Genomic DNA, 10944 nt, shown 5'->3' with positions numbered 1-10944 from the left:
CACAGAATGCAGCATAACTTTTGCAGGTCAATGTCAAGTTGTATGTGCATATGATCCAAGTCAATCATTCTGACTCGTACATTGGGATAATTCTGTGGATTGATTTCTCTCTAATCTTGAAAACCTTGCGAGGGAAGTTGGGGTATTCACGACCATATCGTTCCAGTGACTGAAATGCAGGAGGATAAATTACTGTACAAAAGTGAAGCTGATAGTTATATCTGTGAGCAGCCATTATATAAAGGGGTGGAAACACCACGTGGGGATCATTGCAATCTAATCAGCAAATTCTGCAGTCCTGCACACACTGTATGCAACGTGAATTACCAACTCCCTAGACACGTACCCATTTTCATCAACAGCTAAGGTGGGTATGATTTTCACTTCCTAGCCAATCCCTTGGCTGATTATGGAATGAGCAGAGGTCAGGTTATTGCTCTACCTGACACCACTGAGAGGTATATTTCGTTTTCAAAGAGAATCATCAATAAAATTACATTGAGTTTCCTCGATTCACTAAGATTCTTGCAGGCACCTTGCAGGGAAGCAGCCTACTCACGCTGTAGTAAATTCACATCAGTTTCCATTGTGTGCCAGCCAGTCTGCTGTAACTAGCTCTGACGTCATAAATGTTGCGCAATACCTTAAAAATCAAGCAAATGACCTAAAACTTTTCTAGCATGTCAGGAATAATACTAAATTAATATGTGTTGAATATCAGTTCGATAACTTAAGCCATTTTCGAGATTTGGACGTTTTTCTGTAAAAATCATTGGCGCAACAGAAAAGAGCTAGAGGCTTCAAAATTTATATTTAGATTCATCTTTCATAATGATTTAATAAAAACAGTACTTTGGATTTCACAAATTAAGATTATAGTGGAAATTCATGATTTTCTGGTTTTCGTCTCAAAACTGAAGGAAGCAAGATAGATTAAGTAGGCTGGTAAATAAGGCTAGGATGTTTAGATTTAAATAGGTTGGAGGTCCGCTATGACTATGAAGATGTGAAAAGTTTCTTTCGAATACCTATAAAACTATAGCGATAGCGTATCTCCAAATGGCCAGTTCAGAGCTCGTCTACTGCGTGCAGGGTAATTAAATTAATTCTCTCGCCCAAAATATTTAACTTAGCCACGTCAAAATTTTATTATCAATACTTACCTGCGTGCTGAATGCACATATAAATTAAGAGCTTCATTGGCCATCAGCAAAAGAAGCTATGATTTATTCGGTAACTTAATGTGGTGCATTACTAGCCCAGCGGCTAGTCGGGAGAGCCGATTTGATCAGGCGTTCCCGTAGCCGTCCGCACCGCGGCTTTATATATAAGAACGCTGCGCGAGGAAGCAAGGCCCCAGTTCTCTCCAAACGCTGAATAACACGCCATCTGTGTCGGGAGCCGCGTCGCGTCGGTATCACTGCTACTAACAGCCTCGGATGCCGTATTCAGTTACTCGAGATGCGCGTAACCATGAAATCATTTCAAGTGATTTTCATTATCTAGCCTCAATTTGCGTATTGTCGTATTTTCACGTGCCGTCGCGGGACAGACATTCTACCAATTATTTAGCATGGCGTTTGATGAAATACTCTCATCAAATTATGGCGAGCATTCTTTTTAACATTTAATTCGGACATTTATAGTTGCATCAGCGCATTAGACTCTGAACTGCTCTGTTAGTTAGGTTGTAGGGATACTTGTTTTTTATTTGTGAATTTGAGAATATACTCAACTATTTTGGAAAATCGTTTTTGATTAGAAATCCCGGACAATCTCCTAATTCCTCAGAGTTATAAGCTGCAGCTATAATATTCTTCTCAGATGAAGTGGGCACTAGGAACTCTAATTACAGGCTTCACGTTTTGTTAAATCGCTTTCTGGGGGCTAAAAAGTAAATAGAGAGCCAGTGTTGAGAACGGCGAAAGACAGCATTAACAACTTGCTAATAGCCAGAAACTGATTTTACATTCAAAACTTTTATACAGCAAACGAATAATTTTCTCCCACTAACTCGCCGCCCCACAACCTCTACAGAAACTTCCTGAAACGATACTTCGATAGACCTTGTATTCCACTGAAGCTGCATTACCCAATGATACTACGTTTCAGTTCGTAACTAAATGAAGTGTTGTTCCCAGACGAATATCTGGATTCGTGGGAGAAACTCAACGAAACTGCACTCACCAACACAACCACTTTCTCCAACAAACTTTGAGGGACTGCCATATCGGATGCGCAGTATGGGCTTGTGGTGAGTATACGGTAGGAGATCGATATCCCTAATTTAAATGAATATGCAAAACTTTATATGTACACAAATACATCCTCACTTGCAGATGTTGAAATATAAACACCTACACATAAACATTAGATGCAATTAGTGCTAGCTCTGCTCCTAATCAAGTGGCTGCTGGAACAGCTACTGCCTGACCCAGGTAGCTGAGGTGGCAGTGGGTGGTGCTGTCTCGCAGTGCCTGCGATCCAGCTCTTCTCCTCCACCCTCTAAATGGTGTAGAATGGTGCGGGGTGGCGCTGGGGAATGAGGTGGAAGGCCCTCACCCTCCCAATGAGATGTTAAAAATATAAACGTAGTACAGGCAGATAGATTCATCTTAGAGGAATTGGAGTTAGAAGAACCAGTATGCAGAACTTGTGTAAGTAGCCTGACTGTTATAAAAATAGCCATACATATACGGGTGAATAATAGCTTACGGAAAACATGTTAAGCAGATCAGCAGACTTGGTACCCTTTGTCTGACATACAGGTTTGGACTTGCAGGGAAATGATCACCTTCTGTCCTAGAACTTGTACAGCAGGAGAGGATAGCCTTGTTCTTTGTTCCAAAACCTCTGGCTTACGCCTATTGAGGAAGTAAACATCCTTTGTATCAGGAAGAAATCTGACCACAATGTAGCTGTGCGAGTATCCCTAGTCAACCTTCTTGAATACAGTATGACAATTCATTGTGTCGTATATTTTTAATTTCCCACTAATTTATACTTAGGACAACTGCCCTACTTCCACAGTGACATCATAGGAAAGGGTGGAGGGGGGGGGGAAACCCCATAGCACAGCTGAGGTATTTTCGAATTTCTCTGGATTTTTCGAATCTCCCAAAAAAAATTTTAATTTCCTGCCACTTTATAAATAGGGTAATTGGCCTTCGTCAGGAATCTGCCAGCAGCACATGATGTCATATGGGGAGGGGGAATGTGGTACTCTGTGCTCGTTGTCTCCCAGTCTACCTGCTGGTGACATGACTGATAACAGAGATGACGTCACTGATAAGAATGATGACGAGGTTAGATCAACGACCTCAATACGCCAGCAGTCCGAATGTAAACAAAATGGTCCATGAAGTTTGTACAAATACTATCCCTAACGTAAAACACAGTAACTTTTATCTTGGGAAATGTGATTGTGTAGGAACAGCATATGTTAACCTATATTGTTTTGAGCAAATGGTTAGGGTTTTACTAAATAATCAATTCTGTGTGGTGGTAATCACAGCTGTTTGTTACACAGCATTTTTTTCTTCAGCTACTTCTGCCTATGCAATCCTTAGATTAGTTAACATTCAACGGTTGATTGTAAACAAACGTATATTTTTACAAATAAATGGCCTTGATGGTCGTTAGGACAGACACATACCTGTGTTTTAAAATAATTTTTATTCATTTTTTTGATTTTCGAACCGTTCTCATACATTAAAGTAGTTTTAGAATGTCCTTCGCTTGCACCACCCGCAAGAGCGTAACGACCACGTTTCAATTCAGCCGTCCATATATTAAGTGTTCAAAATTGCATACACTCCTTATAAACTTTCACCAGTTTTCTATTAATTTCCGCTGTTAATCATTCAGGCAAAACAAATAATTTTATTGCGCGTCCAGTTTATCCATCTGAACAAAACAAGCATTACTCAGCCACTTTCAAAAACCGTATAACCTAACCTATTTTGTATGTCAAATTGACACATTACTCAAATTACTGCAGTACACGTACCAGCCTATGAAAACTGTATGTAACAGGTTACTTTTCATTTTACTGTAATATAGTGGAGCCTCATTAGTTAAGACCCGTAACGGTCACGAAATTCCCAAAATTAAATTAAACTCGACATCGGAGAGTTCCTGGCAGTTTAAAATACTATGCTGCACCGAGACTCGAACTTGGGACACTTGCCTTCCGAACGCAACTACAGTGCCGATTGAGCTATCCGAGCATAAATCACGGCCATAACTCGAAGGTTTACTAATGTCGAGAGCTGCGCTACTGCAGTAAATGGAGACTATTACCATAATAGCGGCCTATCGAACTCCAAATTCCACAAATAAGTACACTTATTTTCAATAGAACCTTGCAGGATATTCGGAAACGGTGCACCACTCTCGCCTTAAGTAATCTCTCCCTTCGGACGGATGCACTTACAATACAACAAGTATTGGAAGATAATTATCTGTTTAATGTGTCACAAATTACAGTTTGAAAATTCGAAAAGTATATCGATACGACGATTGCACGACAAAGCACCAAGTGACGTGGCACCGTACATACGTTCTTGGCTCATTCAGGTATCCTTGTATTCCGTATATTACTTACGGCGAATGATCGACAAATTCCTTAAACAAGACCACGGCCGACATGCTTCCGCATTCCTGTTCAAATGAATTAGTGCACCAAGTCTTATTAGTGTCGCATCGATGGAATGTTAAACTCTCAGCTCCCCCTTTTTTTTTTAACTAAAATCCAATTTCCATTCACCATCTCCTAGCCGCGTATGAAATACGAAATTACAGAAACACTGTTCTTCCTCATATTATTCAGTTTCCTTGCTTGTAACAGTTCCTGAGAGAAATAAGGAAACAATATTCCACTGAAATTGTACGAATTCCGGGTAAACTTAATACATAAAAGAGATCTGTATTCCAGTATTCTCTGAACTTTGAATAGTAATTAGGAAACACATTTTAGGAAGTTACTGTTTCGAAAATACGTTCAATCATATGTCGCTCCGTTTATCTATCAGTAAAAGTCTGCCATATCCGTCAAAGTTTGTCACGGAAAAAAAAAAAGAAAAGGAAGACAGACAGACCGAGAGAGATAGAGAGAGGGAGGGAGAATTATCGATCGTTCATCAGTATAGAGCACTTAGTTCTGCTGTAGGCACTGTCTCCTAGGTAAACGCAACGACTACTGTCATTCGCATTTCTTTCCAGAAGCGTCCGCTGCTGACTACACGTACATTATTTTAGTTACTGCGTAGGACGGGTTCTGCTAGTCTCATATTGCTCGCTCGACCATACATCTTAAATACCACATTGGAAGTTCACTAGGCAAAAACATCATCTTGACTCTTCACAAAAAAAAAAAAAAAAAAAGTGGACGGCCTTATAGATTTTGCGGTAGGATAAAATGAAGAAATTCAGCCAGAACCAATCCTGCTTTATTATGGACGCATTTCCTCGATTTTACAGCAGATTTTGCAAGCAAATGTGCGTGAAAACTTGTAACACTAATATTATATGCATGTGTTATTCCATCAACTAAAAATTTTGTAAAATACGTTAACATTGGTACTGGCTTTTGTTCACAATATGAGATTAACTGAAGAAAGTTGTGGTTGTACATATTCCGCTTGAGACAAGAAATGGGCCACTCTTACAAGAAACTTTTCACTTCCGAAGATTATTAAACACTTATTAGTCACAGCTATGCGAATCAGAATCTTTTAACACCAGCAAGGCACAGCAGACCTCTTTATAAGTTTCTTACAACGTTGACCGTAATACACTTTCTTGAGTTCTGAAGTTAACAAGGATAAAATTCAGGGAGCCAGACGCCATCCAGATGTCAGACTTCAGTTGTTATAAGAGTCGAAGGACTTGAAAGGGGGGCAGTAATTGAGAAGAGAGTGACACAGAGTCGTTGCTTGTCTCCCATGTTATTGGATAAGTATATTGAGCAAGAAGTAAAGGGGGGAAAGAGAAATTTCAAAACTGAATTAAAGTTCAGGGAGAATAAATAAAAGCTTTGAGGTTTGCTGACGACATTGTAATTCTGTCAGAGAAGCCAGAGGACTTGGAAGAGCCCTTCATCCGATTGCACGGTATCTTGAAAAGAGGAGTCGAGTTAAATCAGATAATAGTGAACTGATTAGGAAATGAGACTATACGAAAGTAGCAGTCGACAGCTGACGATGCCCGAAATGAAAAGGACGTCAAACTGCAGACTGGCAATACCTCGCTAAAACTTTCACTAAAAAGTGAAATGTATTAACATCATTACAAATTTTAGTATTAAGAAGTCTTTTCTGAAAGTATTTCTCTGGAATAGGCTTACGTCGAAGGGGACGTGAACAATAAACTCTACAGACACGAAGAGAGTGGAAGCTTTTGTAACGTGGCCTTACAGAAGAATACTGAAGATTAGATGAGTAAATTGCGTAACTAATGAAAAGGTTCACAATCGAATAAGCGAGAACAGAAGCTTGTGTGACAGGTTGGCTAGCAGTGACAGATTAAATCGACACATTATGTAGGGTGCGGTAATTAATGAAAAAAATTAAGCCATTTACCTTGCATAAACTAGTGTGGAGAGCTGCATCAAACCATAATGTCTGATAATAACTAAGTAGAAAAATCAGAAAGGAATGCATAACAATTTTTTTACATTGCTTTTACAGAAGATAATATTTTGACATTCACAACAGAGATACCATACGATCGTTTCTATTTCATACCTAGAGACATGACAAACTAAGGAATAAGGATGCGTTTTCTTTTTTTTGGAGGTCTTCTCTTATTGCACTGCGGCTTATTTTTGAAAAGAACCGTATGAAACCACAATTGAAATGAAAAACTGCTAAGAATCTAGAGCAATTTCGATATCAAGAACGTGTTTATAACTTAAAAGTAGCTAAATACTGTAATATAAAAGTAAATTCATAATTAATTCATCATGTGTTTAATATATAACTATAGTAAGAAATAAAATATGAATCAAAAGTCACTCAAGATACTTCAAAAATGAAAGACGTGAAACGCGCCACGCTAGCAAATTCATAGCCTTTCTTTCAGGTGCAGGGACGGACTGTACCCTCTAAGAAAATATTAGCATCCCATTTCGTGACCAAGGTGCATAAAAATTATGACTTTATATGTGTATGACAGACTCAAATAGGTTTAAGCAAGTGTGGATTTGGCTGTAACCAGGGTTGAGAAAAAGCCGGTATTAAAACAAATTAAAAAATTGGGTAATACTGGATTTTATTGGGGTTTTCGATTTTTTGTCGCATTGACGATCATGATTAGGTAGTTCGATTTAAGTTCCGATGATTATTTTATTCAAAACACTAATCCATTCTTACAACTACTTTATTAGATCCCTTTTCTTACCCCGCCAGCGCTGCATCCATTGACAGAATCTCCTCCACCTACAGGCTTGTTTGGCCAAAGGTAAGAAATAATGTAGGAGGGAAAAGAACACAGGGAAAAAATTAGTGAAGATGTACAAATTTCTGCATTGAAACTAAATTGTGCTTTACAGTCATTATGATTGTATATAAAGTTAAAGTTTGTTTTATGGAACTGTAAATGTTATTTAACTGTGTTTGTTATATTGCCAGAAAAGCTAAAACACAATATTAATAAAATAAATTATTGCGACAGTGAATAGTTGCCTTCAATGGCTCTTTTTAATTTGTGTAAGACTAACTATGTAACGTTTTGTATCTTAATTAAATTTTCATAATGAATTATAGTTGGGTTTTATTGGTTTTTTAATTGACTTTTCTTTTAGAAAACTTAAGACTTTTTTGGGTCGGGCTAAATTTGAACCCGGGCTGTATACGTTTGAGTAATATCTAGAGAGAAGGATGTCTTTTGGTTTTAAAAAAAATCCTTAAGTTCCACATTTTACTGACACGTAAGAAAGACTTGATATATCAATAGACGTCACCACTATATTCATAAACATTTTTATTAGGTGTGGTACATGCACGATACTACATGCTATAATCTGGACTTTCGGACAGCAAATGCGTTCCTGGCGATGAAGATACTGAAGCAAAACATGGAGAGTAATCAGTGGATCGTTGCATACTTGAATCAGTGGATGGATCATGCTGAGGTGAGACTACCTAGGGAAGACTAGGGCACAGTGAAACGAAAAATACGAACTGAAACTTCCCCATTGAATGTAAAGAATAACTGTGCTGGTAAAACTTCTACGTTACTTGATTTTCAAACTCCAGAGTGAAACTGAACGTACTGAGACTGTTTTCTCTTTACTTCTTCTGATCATTACTAAACTGACACACAATACATTAGCGCAACGCAATCTGACTGTCAATAATCCCTACAAAAGAATAGCACTGACCAGACAGTCCTGATCATTCATCACAGTAGTAATTACAGGTTTATGCACAAAGTCTGAGCAGTAAAAGAAAATGCACACGGAAGTAGTGGATTTCCATGCAATCTTGAAGAAGTAGTGTTGTCCTTCCAACGGAAAGAGTACTGACTCTTGACATGCAGACAGGTAATGGGTCACAACAGAACAAACCCACAGCAGAGTCAGTCGAAGTTTTGAAGAATATTGGTAGGTAGGTAATCACAGAGTAGACCCACAGTATTTCTTGTAGATATAATGGTATTAGTGGGCCACCACAGGTGAATACCCAATGTAGTCGTAAAGATTATAGGTTTGGTGGGCCACCAATGGTGCAGACCCACTGTAGTCCTTGTAGAGATGGCCAGCAGCCATCCATTGCAACTGTGCGGGTGTACAATCACCCTCGAAGAGTCTTGCAGATAATATAGCAAGTCAATGAATCAACACTTGTGCAATCACAAAAATAATTTTTCAAATGACCAATGCTGTTAACCAGTCCCTTGCTGCATTTTCAACACACGTGTGAGCACTAACAGTCCACCCCCCCCCCCCTTTTTTAACTTCTCACATATTGTGCACATACTATGACCAACAGAAATGTGTGCAGTGAAATGAATCCCTACTATTTACTTAAGTTGATGAACTGGTGTCAATTACAATTTTATAACATGAGAATACAATTTCAAAGGTACAAAAAAACATCATTAAGAAACATAATGATAACATTAGTAGTAAACCAGGCGTTACAAAAGAATAGAAATAAGCATATACATGAGTATTATAGGAACTGTGACATAAGTAAATAAATGAAGAAATGGGAATATTAATCTGAACATGAAATTGACGCATGAGTATACAAAAGAAAATATAACAGAATAAGTAATATCTAAACATTTTCCAAAGTAAAGAACAGTTTGTATTTGAGGATAACAGTACTCCTCATCATAGTAAATGCAGCTTAGTATTAGAAAAATTCTACAACATAACTCTTATCCGATAAACACACACAGACATACAAGGGTACACATGAACACATAGCGAAATAACACAAAGGAAAGGACAGGGTGTGTTTTCAGTATAACATTTGGTACTGCAGTATCTATCATATTTCATTTTTAAACAAAACTTGCTTTACTTCTCGGAGATCTCCCTTAGTTCATCATTATTCCAAAACGTCCTATCTATGCATGCTTTCTGTAATAGTATTTTCACATATTCGTTATCTCCTTACTTTTTTTCAAGAAAATCCTACCTAACCCTGTTGTCTCTAAGCCCTTATTATCTGTTTATTTCCTCTTTCAAAATATTTATACCTTATTGTGCAATACTCATTTTGGCCCAAATCTTTTTCATATAGCTTCTCAATGCATTCTTTCCCTATTCTTCATAGTTTGTTTCTTATATAATATCCCCTCTCTTAAGCTAACTTAAATCTACTGAGCTCAGATACAGAAACTAAGGGATGAGGCACTGCAGCAGCATGAACATTAACACAAACAAGAATGACAAAAAAAATGCAAAGTGGCAAAGCAAGAAGCAATAAATATAAATTGGGAAAGCAAATGCAACATTATTACTAATATGAGCCGATACGTAGCAACAAGAAAAATAAATCCATAGTAAAACTGGCTTAGCAGAGTAATACAAACTGAAATTCAGTAGGACAATGCCTGACAGACAACAGCAGTTAACTATACCTAAACATGAGATAGCTCAAGCAGAAAAAATATTACAGTAAAGATAGCAATAAAGATAAAGGAAATGTCTGTTTACACCTTAATACCTGTCACATCTTAACACTAGAGTGATGCATCACAACAACTTATTATATCAAACAAGTTACGAAGTCATTGAAAAAAATTATGTATACAATTCCTGTGAAGAGAAATGTTTATTTACATCCTAACAACTACATCAGTTCTCCTTCCTGTACTTCATTCATTTCCTCGTGCTCCCTTTTTTTTAGGAAAGTAGATCATAAAATTATTATTTAATGAATCTGTGGACAGAAAACATTTACATTAGTACATCTAATATTTTTTTCTTTATTTTAAACAATGCTGCAGCGCAGCTAGAAACTAGATAGCAAACAAAATAGGAAAATATACACAAGGCAAAGTATGAAGATGTCATTCACTAGCGATATGGCATTTCATAAAGCAGTACAAAGAAAATCCCTCAACTAGATAGACAGTAGTCTCATCATTTCATAGGCATTTCAGTAAATATCAGAAAGTACAAGATCCAGAGTGTAATCATATGTTTTCAAGTATGAGTGTACCGTATTTGCGATGCTTTCTACAAAGAAATGTCAATAGCGAGGTTAATGGCCTCTTTTTTCTACACCTGTGCCTCTGAAAGACACACACCAATGGTTTTTTTCCAGGTGACTGTCGCGCAACTGGGTGCCCACAGCACACCACATCAAGGCCACTTACCTCCCTTAACGAAACATTTACGACAGCAGTTGCCGCTACAGTGACAGTCTCATAGAAATAACAAATATTCACATGTTGAAAATTTACATTAGAAGTGTGTAGAAACAA

This window comes from Schistocerca nitens, chromosome 5 (genome assembly GCF_023898315.1).
Source record: "Schistocerca nitens isolate TAMUIC-IGC-003100 chromosome 5, iqSchNite1.1, whole genome shotgun sequence".
Classification (NCBI taxonomy): Eukaryota; Metazoa; Arthropoda; class Insecta; order Orthoptera; family Acrididae; genus Schistocerca; species Schistocerca nitens.
Note: the sequence above shows the minus strand (reverse complement) of the source record.